The sequence below is a fragment of the Sesamum indicum genome, linkage group LG10, assembly GCF_000512975.1.
Source record: "Sesamum indicum cultivar Zhongzhi No. 13 linkage group LG10, S_indicum_v1.0, whole genome shotgun sequence".
Lineage (NCBI taxonomy): Eukaryota > Viridiplantae > Streptophyta > Magnoliopsida > Lamiales > Pedaliaceae > Sesamum > Sesamum indicum.
Window position 1 is genome coordinate 5,686,512 of NC_026154.1, and position 17,823 is coordinate 5,704,334.

Here is a 17,823-nt window from a genome sequence, read left to right on the forward strand (position 1 = left end):
ACGCGATTTCAATAAAAACAAGACATGCAAGTTGAGATACAAATATAAATATATTAATTTAAACAAAAATCTCAAGATATAATATACCTTCTTGATACACGATAATTTTTTCTCACTTATTCTAAAAACTATATGTATATAAAAAAAAGAAAATAAACAAAAATAATTTGAAGGAAGAGTATTACTTTGTTCAAACTCCTTTCTAGTGCTTAATTTGCATTAATATTTTTATAAATCTATTGTGAAAAACATAAATATATGTACACTTATACGTATACGTATATGTACATATACATATTCATATACATATACATGTGAATATATATTCACATAAATATCTACCTAATAAAAAAACATTTATATTGATTCAACTATAGTGTCAAAATCTTACCATATGTTTAGAGTACTTAAAAAAGTATATATATATATATATATATATATATATGCGTCAATTACATACTAATATCGTGTTTGTAGATAATGGGCTGGAGGTGAGTAAATGCGAGTCACTATATAAAGCGACGACGACTTGATTCTGAGAATCTAAAGCACGAGGACAGCATTAGATTCTAAACACGCTATTAGGTTAATTAACACAACTTGGTATCTTACGCCAACCAAACAAACAGCTGTCACTCAAGTACATGTCTCAAAATCTCTCCATCTCCTTATTTTAATCAGTCTGCAGCTGAGTGATGTCAGAGGGCCTTGGAATTCACTACGTGGGTGCCCCTGTGGCCCCCCACCATGACAACATCTGTTTAAGCTTATATAGAAAAAAGTGATTATTTTAAGGTTAATTACAAGTCAATTTTGTGTTGGTTGTCTCGACCTAAATATTAACATATTAATATTGGATCATTATATTTTTCTCTCTTGAAATTCGATATAGTTACATATAGATTTTTTGTCATTTAAAAAAATTACATTTAGCACTTTTAAAATTTGCTTTTGTCTAATACATAGTTTGTTAGTCAAAATTTACTAAATTTATTGATATTAATAAAAGAACTAAATAAAAAATAATATTTACACTCACTTGAACTTATTATAGATCAAAAATAGTTTTTTTCGACTAAACTACCCTTATAACGATGAAAATATACCTGCTCAAATTCATTAACAATTTCAAATAGACCAGATTATAGACCTATCTCTTAAAGGCAGCATTATAGAGTACTAAAATCTCCCTCCGCATTCTGTCTCTGAGTCCTCTGCACCCGCAACTTAGCCATCGCCTCCTTATACTCAACATAGGTGCACTAAGCGTAGTCCGAATGAATTCTGTTCGATGTGCTTTCCAAGATTGAATTCGAACCCCCCCCCCCCCCCACAAAAAAATCATTAGACATAAAATATATTAGTAATAAGTTGATTAAGGGTAATTAATATATATATATATATTCTCCCATTCTTTTGTTAATATCATTAAATTCGGTGAGTTTTGTTTAACGGATGGACTTACAGAAATGAACTTTAGGGGTGCTAAATGTAATTTTTCAAATTACAGAAAACTACGTGTAATTGCATCAAACCTCAGGGGGAGGGGGATCAATTATCCCTATTAATATTAAATTACTCTTCATTTATAATTAAAATTTAGGGAAATTACACTCCCCTCATCTGAAGTTTGGTGTAATTACATATAGGACCATGTGGTTTGGATAATTACATTTAGCACTCCTGAAATTTATTTCCGTCTAAAAAAAAATGCCTCTATTAGTCAAAATTAATTGAACTTGCTGATATTAAAAAAAATAAATGAAAATTAATATTTAGCCTCGATTGACTTATTACTAACTTATTGCAGGTCAAATAATTTTTTCGGATTAAACTACCTTATAACGATGAAGATGTACCTCCTCACGTGCATTAATGCGTGATGACGAATAAGGGTATAATTTGGTTTTAAAATAATTTATTTGACCTGCAATAAGTTAGTAATAAGTCAATTGGGGTAAATATAGAATTTTTTTTCTATAGTGAATTTTGGCAAATGAAGGGACTAAGTGTAATTACTTCAAACCTTAGGAGATGAGAATGTTTGATTATTTAATATGGTATTAGAGTAATGTGAAGTAAAAAATTTGAATAAGAATATTATTATTGTCACTAATTTACTAGGAAAAATATAGAACTTGCAAGAGAATTGAATATGATAAGATTTAATTAACCCTTAAAATGAGTTAGTCGTCTATCAGATAACGAAGCTTGGGATTGTCTGACTTTAGCTTTAATTTCAATTTGGTGTTGAACTGACCTCCAACATTGACTTTTGGTGATATATTGTAATTTAGTGACAATAATAGAGCTTTGAGGTATTAATTAATGGGTTGGAAATGGATAAAAGCCAAAGTGTGTAGTGTTCTGATGTATACATCTAGAAGTATTAAATTAAAGGATTAATTATATTTATATTTTTTCTTAAATAATTTTTTAAATTACGCTTACACCTTCTCTGAAAATTTACCGTTTACATCTGACCCCGTTTATAGAATTTGAACGAAAAATACTGAAGTTAGCAATAAAAATTGCTTAAATTTTCTATTTTACCCTTCATTTAACATTTTAATGTAATAATTCGAATTTTCAATTGTATAAATGCTCATTAACCTTTGTACTAGATAGTCCTGTACCCAAAATACCTCTTATATGATCACCTCAATAATCAATAAATAATGAAAGCACAATGACATGATATCAGATTACTATGGTGCATCAAACCATACAACGAATCTTAAACTATCTTGTCAGGGAATTCTCGATTTGATGTTGTCGTTCCAATAGAGAGTTTCCTATCGAGTCATTCAATGCGCTTATTCCAAATAAACATCGTCACACACGAGCCAATATCTCTACACCTATATCCATGAAATGAGACATTCTCCTCATCTCAAAGCAAAGATTCTTGGATATTATGACAACCCAAATTTCGTACATCCATGTCAAATGAGTAAGAAGATATCTGGACTAGTCATAGGTAACACATCACACGTAACTTGAGCAGAGTAGTCAACCATTTAGATAGAAACAAAGCAACACGTAGGTACGGGCAACGATGTTTCTCCAATTGCTATAATTTTATAATGATAATATTTTATTATAATTATACTTTTTTTATTATATATATATATATTATATTTACCCTCTTACATGTTTATTTGTTACTTTCAAGGAACAAGCGACCCCCTCCCTCACTACTAACTGATCCTCCGGCTGCAAACTTGTTTGTAAGCCAAGACCAAATCCGATCTGCCTATTCCGAACAGAGAGAGGAATAGAATAGCAGCTCTACTGCTCTATTACCCTGGAGTTATCCCTACACTCTCAAACCGAACCCTTGGGCCATGACGCTTTTGGCAAGGTTTCATACATATGGTCTAGAAATCGTGGCAGGCAATGTCGTCATAGACGGAGTGGTGGAGTCGAAATTACTATGAGAAAATATGCTAAAGTGGGGGTTATCCTGCACTTGGAAGAAGAAGTAGAAAAAGGAATAAAATTTTAAATAAGGAGTAAAATTAAAAATTTATATATATATATTTTGTTAAAATTAATCTGGAGAAAAGTGTTATTTTTTATTTTAAAAAGGAATTTAAGTATAATTAACTCTATATTTTCGGTTTGTTTTTATCTATAGAGTTGAAAAATATAATTTAGATAAATATTATGTTTTAATTGAATTTCAAAAACTATTTAGGTACGTGAGATGTGTCACAACTTACTAAAGAGTTATATGATTGACTAATCCGCAATGCTCTTCGCTGCTTAGAGTGATGTGGATTTTGTGAAGTGTCTCTGTTAATGACCAAACTCACTACATAAATAGTGATAAGTTAATTGGGGGTAAATATAATTTTTTTTTTTGAATTTTTTGTTAATATATGCGAATTCAGTGAATATTGATTAACGGGGAACTTATTTTATTTGTTAGACAAAAACAAACTTTAGGAGTGCTAGATGTAATTTTCCAAGCTATAGTATAAAACTGAAATAAGTTATTTATTTTGAAAAGAGAGAAAAAAAAAATAATTTATCAATTAACGTAAATTTTGAAAAGTGAAATAAGTTAATTATTTTGTCGTAAAAGGGCCTTTTTGACTTCATAAAAAATTGGTGCGGCGATTTAATTAGTATGCTAAATTAATTTAATCACTCTATTTATTTGTTAACTTTCTATCCCCCACTCGTTTACATCCCCAAACCACTCTTCTAAACTCCTACATTCAATGTTTTCAGAATTAGATCGGAGATCGAACCCGTCAAGTTACTGGATCACTGTATCACTGGTCTGACCGGTCGGATCGAATTCTAAAAATCAATTTACCCGAAACCTATTATATATATGTATATATACATACATAATACAAAAATACATCGTATATCAATTAGTTAACCAAAAAGATGAGAAAAATAAAACTAAACTTAAAACAAATAACATTCAATTCAATACAATAAATGCATAAGCTCAAAAATAGTACTAACAATTATTAACATAATTAAATATTATATCAATGGTAGTGATCCTCTCTCAACAATTCTTATCTCTCTCTCTCTTGAGATTGAAATCATCGGGAAAAGAATTCTGATATGCCAAAAACCGCTTCGCACATCCCCAGATACTTCTCACTTTCAGCTCTACTTTCCTTTTCCAAGGCCTACTGAAGGTCGGTCGATGCCGTCATTATCTATTTTTTCACATGAATTAGACGTCATTATTTAATTATTTTTATCATTTCAAAAGGAAAATATACTTTTGGTGAATATCTGTAAGGGAGCAGTACTCCTTTTTTTTACAGTTTTTTAGAAATGATAGAGAGTCAGTACTCCCCTTTGTAAATTTGCTTGTTTTCTGATCTTAATAAAGAAGGGTTGGGGACTCCGGAAAAGCCTGTCTTTATTAAATATTAATATTTGATCAAAATAATTATAATTTATTTATTTTAATTAATCGTAGTGGAAAATCATATTTTCTCTAGTGAACTCTTTCCAGAATATTATTCAAATTATTATAAAATTTTTACTTCATACTCTTTACATAATTGTTTAAAAACTTACATATGTTGCATAGGTAAACACTTACATGGGTACAATGGTTCATAAAATATTGTCAATACAACTTTCAAACAAAGTCATATATAAGTAATCTATAATATTTCACAATAATATGAAATATTTTAAATATTTCTTCTGAAATTGAATATAAAATATATAATTATACAATAACATACAAATTTATATTTATAAAATTATATGCATGATATATATGCTCACATCACAAATTATACATAGTTAATTATGAGTATTTTTATATAAATAATTTTTAAAACATAATTGCAGATATTGAGCTTATAATTAATTCTATACTATACAATTTATGAAACTATGATGTATAAAATTCTAAAAATCATCCTTCTTAGATGAAAATTTTAATAAAACTTGGAAATAATTAAAACCTAAAGATACTTTAGAAAGATAAATGAAAAGCTTATATATAGGTGGTAAGTCGAAAAACTATTTTTTTGGTCCTATCAATGTCATTTTGTTTGGGAACTTTTTGTTATTTTTCATACTTTTAGGGGGTGGAATGCAATTATAACCTCTACAAAATTATGAAATTTTATTGTTTTGAGATGCTCTAATATTTTTAAATTAAAGTGATGCTATATATGATACTATTAATTTTTAGTTATTATTTTGGAAAACATAAAAAGAATGTACTTTTCAGGTTTTCATATGAGATTCGGTATTCGGTGTTTGTGAGAATTTCTACTTTTAGTGAAATGCTTACTTCGGAATAGTTGAAAGTTACGATAGAATCAAAAGTTGGAAGTGTTTAAAAAACTAGCAAGAAATAGATAAACGATAAATTAGGAGCATTTGGGAAAAAACGTTTTCGGAAAGAGATTTAATGGTTAAAGATTTTTTGTCTTGTGTGTTTTAAATGATATTGTTATTGTGATATATTGCGAATATAATATAGTTGTCTAATAAGTAATAAAATTTATTTCCATTTTCATATTTCATATTGAATTATTTACAAATAACTATAATTTATATTATTAGGATATTAAATAATAATTATAAAAGAACTAATTCATATTTGATTAAATAATATTCCAACCAACTAATATGACTGTTAAATAAGTAAATTTACATGGTTCTAAAACAACAATTTAATTTATATTTTCTGTAATATAGTAATAATATTAAATAATATAGAGAAAGAATATAAAAATTCAAAAATATAAAACTGTGAAACCCTCAAAATTTGAATAATTTTAAATCATGATTACAATTATTTGAATTAGAACTCAATATCAATTCTACATGTGCAAATTCGAAAATAATTTGAAGAATGGTAAGTTTTTATTAAGATAATTATCAGCTAATTATTGAAAATACGTTGAAATTTTTTTAATATAACTTTATTTTTAAACTACTTAAATTAAACCGAGTTAAAAACCAAAAGTTATCAACTTTTTTACAAATACCTCATCTAAAGTACTTGTTAATTTGAAGTCAGAGGTTAAGACACTCTCTAAAAACTGCTTCAAATATTCACAAAATATAGAACAAAAATTATACTTTTAATCACATAGAATACGAGATTTAATATTTTGAGCTTCTGCTTTATGAAATTCTTGAAATGGTTCAAAATTGAAAAAACTCAATACGTTTAGTCATGTATCCAAGTTTTCGTAAATAAAAAAAAAAATAGACGATAAGAATACGTGCAATGCGTGTGTTCGTTAGCTTAGTTGCTCATACAACTGATGGCCGCGCATATTGCACGAGCCCTCATCATCTATTTTTTTTTTTTAAGACTTGGACATGGTATTAAATCTATTGAATTTTTTTCAATCTTGGGATCATTTTAAAAATTCAATAAAGTATAGGACTAAATACGTTTAATTTGTTTTTTAAAATTTAGGTACCATTTTAAAAAGGGCAATAAAAATGCCTTGTAGGCTACACAATATTTTTATTTATTTTTTAACTGTTTTATAAAAAAAAATTATAGACTAAAAGGGCAAGAAAAAAAATTCACCTCGTCAGCTTTTTTCTAAAAGAAAAGCAAGAGCAAAGTGAAAATTTCCAGACCCCCGTCTAAAATATTATATAATATTATTAAATATCATAACAGCATTAAATATTTTTCAAAAAATAAGATCAAAATATTTATAATTATATCGAATCTAACGAGAATTTATCTTTATTTATTCAAAATAAAACAATATATGCATTAATACCAATGTATTGAATCCTAAGTTGCCTAGAAAACGTAGAACAAGCGGACCCCATCAATTATTTGAATACAATTATTAGGTAAAGTGATCACATAACAGTAGAAAGAATGATAACAGGAATCATATCAGATACTCCGAATCAATAGAGATTCAGTTCTCACACGCAGAATCAAGAATATGTTGTGCACGCAGAATCAAGAACGGAATATGTTGGAATTTGCAATGATTATGACACAGTTTCCGACCAACACTGCATGTGATTCACCACTTCACATCAATCATTTAATTATTACGGTAAAATATAAATTGTCGTCTGAATTATTCTTAATGTAATGTTACTTTATTAAATTAATAAATGTAATACTTATCTCTTAAAATTAGATTTTCAGACAATATTTGTTCAAAAAATTTCTTCTTTTTAAAATAATTTTACTTTTAAGTGTAAGTAAAAAAATTTAATTGCAGAAGATATCTTCTAATTATAATGAAGTAAAATACAATCAGTGAATTAAATAGTTTGAATTTTGTTATATTTTACAAATTTAAAAGTAAGTAATGAACGAGTACAAAAACTACATAAAAAAAATTGATAAAAACTTTTTATTAATTTGGTTATAGAATTAGGTTATTAACTTTATTCTTTTAGATAAAAATAAGTAATTACATATCAATTGTTTTGGACATATTTTCTTTAAAAATTATGATAAAGTATATATATAGATATATATTTAATTTTATTAAAAAAATATGGAAGTCTTGATTAAGTGCATATATTTGTCAATTTCTTTTAAAAAGCGTATATGTTTTGTTGCTTATATTATATTTGTTGAGTATCTACACATAGATTAATTATACTCCACATTAATTTAAATTTTTTATTTATTAAAAAATAATTTGATAATAATTTAATATAAAAATACTAAAATATATTAAAAATAATATAAGTGTTCAAGAAATATATTAAAAATAATATAATTATTCAAGATATGAGGGGTATTTTTGTCCAACTAAAATGATAAGTGCTACATTTATTAATTTAGGGGTAGATATTACATTAAGAATAGTTCATGAGGGTAAAGTGTATTTGACCCTAATAATTGTGAGGTATTTTTTTCATTCTAGTAAATAAATCTAGATATAATTATGAAAACAATGATTAATGAGAATTGATACTATAATGTAAAAGAATAATTAATATGAATTAATAAGCATATGATTTTTATATAATCATTTATAGAAAAAAATAATATGATGAGATTAAATTAGGCGGATAATTAATATAATAATAATAATAAAGAAATCTTAATGGGGATTGATATTTATATATATAGATATAGAAAAACAGTATTTTTTTTATAGTTTAAATAATACAAATACTATATTAGAGTTATGATATTCATTAGGAATAATTAGTGATAAAAAATTACACATAAAAGTATAATTATGAACAATTATTGACATATTCTAGCAACACTCAATAGCGAGAAATATAATTATCACTGTATTGTATTGTCTTTTATATTTGTATTCTCACAAATTAACACTATATATTTATTCTTAAGTATCAACAGTGATAACTTACACAAGATTCTACCAACTATATTGAGGTAGAATCAAAATTATTCTACTTAATGAATAAATTTAATAACAATTTTGAGACGAATTAATTATATGACAAGTGCAATATACTTATTGTGATGTAGAGTTCAAAAAGAATGACCAATCACATGGAAGATTTTGTATGTAGTTTGTCTAACATACATTTCAAACTTTTTCCAACCTATTGTGTCTTGCAGGACCTAAAAATTGACAAAATTCTGGCATAAAAGATTAGGTATTTCTTAAAATTATTGCATCATATTCCATTGTTACAAAATAAAAGGACTGGTTTGTAACTTTGAGAAATTTGCCCAAAAGCCAAACAACATTGCATGTTTTTTCCCTCCATTAGTACCTGTTCTAATGACCTCTTTGATGTTATTAATGTAGATATATGGCGCCATATAACCAATATTCATTATCCAATTGCACATTTATTTTGACAGTGGCAAATGACCATAGCCTTCTTAATGAAGCACAAGTCTCAGACAACATCTATTTTAGTTGCATTTCATAAGATGATCCTTACACAAATTGAGAAAAGAATTAAAGTAATTAGGCCAGATACTGGATTAAAATTTATGAGTGAACAATGTTAAGAATTCTTTAGAAATGAGCCATAACTCATCATAACACTTGCACCTACGTGCCTCAATAAAATGGGATGGTAGAAAGAAAACACCAACATCTCTTGCAAGTAGTAGGTGCATTAATGTTCCAAGCCCTTCCTAGTATGTTTTTGGCAGAACATACTTGCTACTACTTATATCTTGAATAGGCTCCCTACATCAGTTCTTAAATGGAAAACGCCTTATGAGGTGTTATATAAAATATCTTTAGTTGTTTGTATTTTTGCAACCTATACCTTTCCATATAAGACTAGGTTTGATGCTAGAGCTATAAATTGCATATTGATTGGATATGCGCATGGTCAAAAAGGTTACAGATTATTTGATTTAAACAAGAATAAAGTGATAGTTTCTAGAGATGTAGTGTTTCATAAAGACAACATTCCTTATTTAGGACAAAAACTTGATCCTATTACTTGTCCTCTTCCAGTTGATGATCATAACGTTGATACTGGTTCATCTCAATAAGAAAGTCCTAAGCATATCAGGCCTTCCGTTACAGAAGTGAGTAATGCATATATAGAATCTTTGAGAAGGTCTACTAGAATCATTTCTAAACCAATATGGATGCAAGATTTTGTGTGTGGTTTATCTCATGAAAGGCAATTAAGCTGGAGTTTCCCATCACCTTCTCCCAAACATACCATATATTGCACTCATACTACATAGATAAGTACCTCATAGACTACAAGCCATAATATTTATCAAATGGTATTGTGGTGATTGAATTAAGGATAACATACTACAATCATACGACCAGTTTCAGGTAACACTCGAATTCCACGTAAAACTACTCATGTCAGATAGTATACTCTGACACCTTTTACGCCTCATTGGAAGAACCCCATAATAGATGGCCACCAGTATACACTTCAACATTATATAGGGCTCCAGTTTTGTAAGATAAAGACAGTGATGAAGTTCAAACCCCCCTCCCCCCCCAACAAAAAACAAAATAAAAGTGTAGCAGACAAACACTATTCAAAACACCAAAAATCAAGATACTTAGTATTAAGTACTGGACATCATATGTGCTGGTGTGACATGTGACACAACCAACCAACAAAGTACCTAATTAACATAATGTCCATAAAAAACAAAATCTAGTCTGGTAAGAGCTACAATTATAGGCCCAAGACAATGTAATGACTTGGACAGCAACAACTCAATAACCAGCATGGACCTTGATGATAAAGGCCCATCAATTCCATATCACAAATGTTCATATTTTCTCTTAAACAAGAAGAAATTGAGTACATAGTAGAGGCAACTTCTAAAGTAATATCCAAGATGTAGGGCATATTTGGGCCGAAGCCCATTATTTATTTTTTATTTATTAATTTATTTTAGGCCTATTGTGTAATCATTTATTAATATAATATTCAATGGGTGCCAATGTGTAGGGCCCAATATTTAGGGTTTAGGTATAAGACATATTTTTCAATGATATCCACGTGTCTTTAGATTTAAACTTACAATTATGTAAATACTTATTTTAACAAGCGTCTCCATTATGTATGATGAATATTGTCTACTCTGAAATGAAAATTTATTTGTTAAGAATATGCATGCAGATCACATTCCTCTATTGAAATGTTGCAGTATTTGTTACGATATTCAATATTGCTAAATTGGTTAAGCATCATCATTAATATATGATTAGGTAACTTTAGCAGATGAACACTTTCCAGTATGATTGCTACCTGCATAATAGTTGTAGGTGAGCATCACATTGACATAATGCACAATCTGTTAATATTGCAGAAAGGAAACTATAAGAAGTTTTTACAAAATTATCCTAATACAAGATGCAATTCGTCCCAACATCCGAGTATTGATCATCTGTAACACCAATCTCATCCATTAACCTATAATAAACACTTATTTCTTGAATGAGACATAGGTACTGAGCTTCTCGCAATGCCTAACACACATGTTCTATATGAACTCCTTATGTAAGATTAGCTCAAACCTCCGGCCATTCACCTTTTGGGTACTAGCAATATGTCATTCGAACGGCTTCCACATATGCAAACACATCCCTAAAATTGGGCAATGAAAATTCACCACTATTGACCTATTCATAAACTATATAGACCATAATGGTCCCATTATACTCCTTAGATTCAAGCACAAATGGGCTACCACCCATAAGAAGATGCGCCTATTAAATTGTAGACTATCTAAACAAATGATGCTTTGTGCCGCTACATCCACTACCTACTCCAAGTGAAGGCATGAGCATATAACTAGCCAATACCTTACGAACATTGATTGACTTGCCAACTCTATGCTTTCATGTAAGCGTCGGATTTACTATACCGCGGTGTATGCCAGCTATTTTCCCTTCGTACTTGATGTAAATTAATATTCAAATTTTAAATAGACGTGTGGGCATGTCGAGTTACATGTGGACTAATTAGCTCCTGCATTGTGCACAATACAAATAAAACTTGAAAAATAGAGTGCAAGTTTAAATGCTCACAATATTTTCATAAGCCCTATATCGGTCTTGGACCATTACCATTTCAATTCTATACTATCAACTAAAATTGATCATAGAAAAAAGAGAAAATTATAAATCAAATCTTAGCCTAGTTGTTAAGGCTAATATCTCATGAATAAATTTGAGATTATTGGTTTTAGTCCTACCAAATGTGTGGGTATTTGTTTTACTTTATGTGAGTTTATTGTAATTTATCCATAGTTTTTTGTCATATTAATATACTGATTGAACTGATGTAGTGTTCAATTGCTTAGTTTATTAAAAGATTGATGTAATCATGTAAATACCTTTCTATCAAAAAGAAGAAAAAAAGAAAGAAATTGAATATATAGTTTTCCAATAGGGTTGGAGGAAAAAGAACTGAATGAATAAAAAATATGGAACTTCTTATTTACATGAAGTTAATAGAACTTTATCAAAATGAAGGAAGATAAAATTACCCAAATATTTATTTTTAATATTTTACATATTAATGCTTTCCAACTCTTGTTACAAGAGGGGGCCGGAGATGGGCAACAAGAAAAGAAACACTAGTGCACATATAACCAAAGATTATCCTATTTTTCTTAGCTACTAATATATCTTTGAAATAAATCAAATACCCAACACACTTATCCTAATACACACCAAAAGCTAGAAAAAAAATAGAATGAAATGGTGATTTCAATATTGCATATACGCCTAACAAAAGGTATCAGGAGTAGTTGGTGCTACTTGAACTCCTCGTCACACTTGGCACACCACAGATAAGGAACTTCGTGGTATGAGTGCCCAAAAAATCCAATATCTCAAGGCATTCATGAAGATCTGAATCATTCACCAACATCACCCATTCCTCGTTGTCGTTGAGATACTTAAGTTGGAACTATCTTCTCTCCAGTCTAAACATTTTTCCACTTCTTCATACAGTTCAAAACATCCGTTAGACGACTGAAACTTGAACCAAATTGTATCATCTCTATATACAACTTTGATTGTAATCTTAATCTAATTGTCACCAAAGTTCCCTTGCATTTTACTGCATCTTCTTGTTTCATGAATTGGATGAGTCTATCATGATTGAGGATATTGGTTGGTTACGTTCGATGACTATGTCATCCCCATTATCCATCGTGCTTTCTTTCAACCTTGTCTCAATCTCATCCATAGCAAATGTGGTACCTGAGCATTTAGAAATAACACGAGATTCATGAGCCTCTGTATTGATATTGCCACCACATACCTCCCATTTGTTATGTCCTTTGAAAAAGAAAGAATCTTTTAGGCGTGCAAGACACAATATTCAGATTGACTAGCCATGATTGCCTTATATCTAATGCAACCAGTCTAGAATCATAGAACCTTCCCAACAGAATAACTTTAGGTTTACACTTTTCGTTCAAAGAATGTCAAACATGTTGCCCATATCCTTCTTTGATTTTCACATCAGTTACCTCAGAGCTGAAGGACGATGTTGAGGTTCTAAAATTGCTATTTTAGATAATTGAATTTGATTGTTTAATTAGAAACATCACTTGTATTGGTCAAGAGAAAATGTTTACTAATGTCATTCTTAGAGGAATGAGCCAGCAGTTATAAGCCTCCTACGTTAGGATCACACTTTTTTCCAAACAGACTTTGTATTTTCTTAAATGAATAGTGCACCTTACTTATCTTGCGAGATGGCTATCTAGAGATTCTATTTGCCAACATATCTTCTTTAGCGTAGTTGGGCAGACTACAAGAATGAGATGCACAAAACTAAGGGCGTCATCTAAAGTCTTGAAGAGATATTTACTGTAATTTAACCATATAAATAAGTTTATAATAGCTTTCCTCATTTTCAGAAAACTTCTACAAGACTACAACATATAGGCGTGCATGATCTGTATAAAGTATTCTATGGTTTGACAATATATCTACTAATTTAAATATGCAACTTAGTTATATGATGAGTTACTAATTTGGAAAAAATAACTGGATTAAACTTTTGGACTATGCAACTGTGATGACTTACTGCCGAGGCTTTTGCAGCATCCTTAAGGCTCCTTGAGAAGTATTGCTAAAGAACACTTAACCTGAAGTACTTCATTCGCCTCCATTTGTCTCTTTAATCCAACTATTGTTTGTAGAAATCAATTCTATTCAAAGATACCAACTGGGTCAAGTAATCACGATTTTTAGAAGTCTAAAAATAAGAAAGTAAAGTTGTAATGTTATTTGTCTTTATGAGATCATTTCTCATAGTATCATCAAATTTCAAGCAGAGCAAGATTAGTTGTATAATGTAACTATTATTATTTCTAATTTACATGGAAAATGCCTATGTTCGAATAACAGAATAATTTGTCAAACATAATATGTTGAAAACACAAGGGTGTTTCTAAAAGCTAACATTCTCGCAGGGAGGGAGGTGCACAGGATCAACCATATCTAAGTAAACAAAAACACAAATTTATAAGTACCTTTGTGGGAAGCCGTTGTTTTTTATTTCTTTAGTCCTTGATCTAGCTGTTTCAGGGACTCTACCACTGAGTAAAGATAAAGATTATCATTTAGGAGAGACTGTTCAAAACTCATTATGGATGATGCAAAATTGATCCATGTTTTACTGCTCTACAGTAACATGACCTTGCAAGCATTTTTCCCGAGCAATTCCACCTCCGACACTTTCTCGAACTCGTGCAGAATTTTTATGTGGTACTCGGGAGGTTATTAAGAAAGAGTTGTTTTATACTCCCTTTCATGTTTACGGGAAGAAAGAACTCCAATACGTAGTCATTGTTGTACATGTAAGTACTTCTTAGCTTGATTGCAACAACAACATTTGGTACGAATCTCGGAGCATGATGAAGGAGTTGATATTCAATTCTATAGTATTCCTCCACATTAGGGTAGAAGAAGGGGCTAATTTGATTGAAAATATTTTCCCACTACACTTAGTTAGTCTTCAAGATAATGTTTCAAATATGCATGCACAAACAATACATGTTTGTGTCACTCTAATAGCAGCTAGTTTCTTCATAATACAAGTTTTTCGCTCAGGCTTGCATTTTATCCTCTGACATGTATAGTCGTACAACCAAAATCCTTCCTCAACTATAAGAAATCCAAGTTTGGGCAAATGGTGGTCGATGGGCATGGCAAATAGCACGTAAAACAATTGTTAACTCTGCTAAAGCCGCTTTATGATTCTTTGAGAGGCTCTGCAAAGTAACACTAGAATTTAGAACGTAGTTGAATACATCATGATGAATGAATTTAGATCATCAAATAAAAACTTTTATCAAAATATGAGGATGGAGTGGAGGAGGTCGACCGCTGCTCAATCCATGGCCTGGAAATGTCAACAACTAAGTGTTAAAAAGATCTAAGTGTAATATCCTTTTAGTCTGATTTTAGAAAAAAGAGTGACCAAAATAATTCAAATTGAATCTCCTCTATAGCTGAGAAGCAAGATGGGATTGGGGAGAAATTGGACCTACACTATGCTGATGTAGTTACTATTAGATGCTAAGATATTTAGAATATCTCCTCGTTTAGTTCTACGAACAAACAAAGTTATACCTTATACTCTTGTCACCATTACTAAAATTTAAGCATAAATCAGTTATAGTTACTTATGCTAATTCAAACGCAACTCTGATTGAAGTATGATTACTAAGCCAAACTAATATTTTATACCCATTACCACAACCAATGTCTCTTCCTACTCTAACCATGAACTCAAGTTGCTAAATATATCGACTTATTTGTTCTACTTATCCTTGTCTCAGGTGGGGGAAGTGGGCGAAGGGCGGTTGAAGATCCAAACTAAAAAAAAAATTAAACATTAACTGAGAAACAAACCTGTAATACCTGACAGCTATTTGCCACCTCCAAAATTGTGTTTCTCCTTTCTAGTAACAAGTTCTAAAACAACACAACTTGACCTTTCTAGTGAATTATCTTCAAACAAAGCAATGCAATAGATACCCCGACTTAGCGATCAACAGAGTATTGTATCCGTAAGTACTCAACTTTATTATAGTACATCACATTTAAGGTTCACTCTGGAACCTCGAAGGTAAACACACGCCTTGGAAGCTCCGAAAAATAATCTGGATTGGACTCTACAGCAAAGGTAAATAATCTAGACACTTTACAACATCCAGAAAGTTGCTAGTTCTTAAATTTAAAGTTAACTAAGTTAAATTAGTTTAGTTGAAGACTTTAACTTGAGAGTTAACCAAGATAAATTAGTTTAGTTAAAGATTTTAACTTGAGAGTTAACTAAATTAGTTTATTTACAGATTTTAACTAAAAGTTTCCTCAGTACGGCTAAAATTCATTTTAGTTTCCAATTTTATTTCAACTTTAAAATATTTTTTATTTTTTAATTTAAAAAATTTGGAGGATATTGTATTTTTTATTTTAATTTATTTTATATTTGGTTATAGCACTTTTTTATTTCAAATGCTGTAATTTTTTAGCCTGTCCGTAACAAAAAATGCAGCATTCTTTATTGTGTGGTACCAAAAATGCAATTTCTTCTTTTCAAATTAGTTCCTTCAGTTAACATTTTTACAAAGTAAATTATTTTAGCCATTTTCAATTTACAATTTTGTCCCTCCTCATAAATTTGAAAAGATATAACTGTTTTAATTGTGTACATATCCTACGTACACAATCACTCTACAAATACCATACTAATCCATATCTACCTTAATCAACAATTATGTCCAATCCCATGTTATTAATTATTTGAAAATCTTAGAAAAATCAAATTATGTTGAAAGGGAAAAAAAATCAACAAATTAATTATGGAAATTAGACATCTCAAATACGAACCATGGTTTTGTATATTTTAAAAAATCCCAAAATATTAAAATAATTACTCCAAAATACCCAATTAATCAAAAGTAATTGCTCTGAGATTACAAAATTATATATTATTTCTTTAATTAATTAGTTATATTGACATATCTCTATTTATGTACATTCAAGATTAGTTAATTTTATCAATTTTGAGTCAACAATTTATTTTATATTTTGTCTATTTCATTTAATTATTTTATTATGCATTCGCAAATCGGATATGTTTCGATTGCGAGTACTAATTATTAGAACGAGGGATCCGTAACGATGAATGAGTATATTGATTCACAAAATGTATATTCACATGAATACTTTTTCTCCCCAACAATCAAGTTTGAAGATTTAAATTTATCACTCAAAAAAGAGATAAAAATACACATTTTCAACTTTATATTTTCTGAAAAAGTTAGGTTAACTGTCATTCCTGTTGATGAACTGAGTTAATGGTATTCTTCTCTTTGTATGCTGTCTGTTATTATCAATTACTTTTATGCTTTTGTTAAATGTTTCAACTAAGAGACACTGCTAATAAGATCAAAGTTTAATGATTGTTATAATGGTGAGACTGTTTTTCTACTGTAGGAATTAGACCTAATACTTAGGGGTCAGCACGATGCAGATTCTGTCTCTATCTGCAATACCAGAATATAGAGTTATGACTTATTCTTGCTACAACATCTTGTAATGATACCCGTGCAAGCTGTTCCGATGGGGACGCTTCGTATGATGTACAAGGCTTCTGAACACACTGGGGGCGGGGGCATGAAAAGAATCAACATGATTGATCCATGGGTGGATGTATGAGTATGACTGACTACAGGCCATATGGTTAGTAATGTAACCTGCAAGAACCACGGTCTCATTCTAATATCATTTTGGAATATTCATGTGAATTCGTCGGGCATGCAACACCTTACACATCTATTTTTTATCTCTGCAAATCCATTTGGATTTATTTCGTGTTCATAGGTGTTAATCATTCGTGGTCTTGGAACCTCTCGCT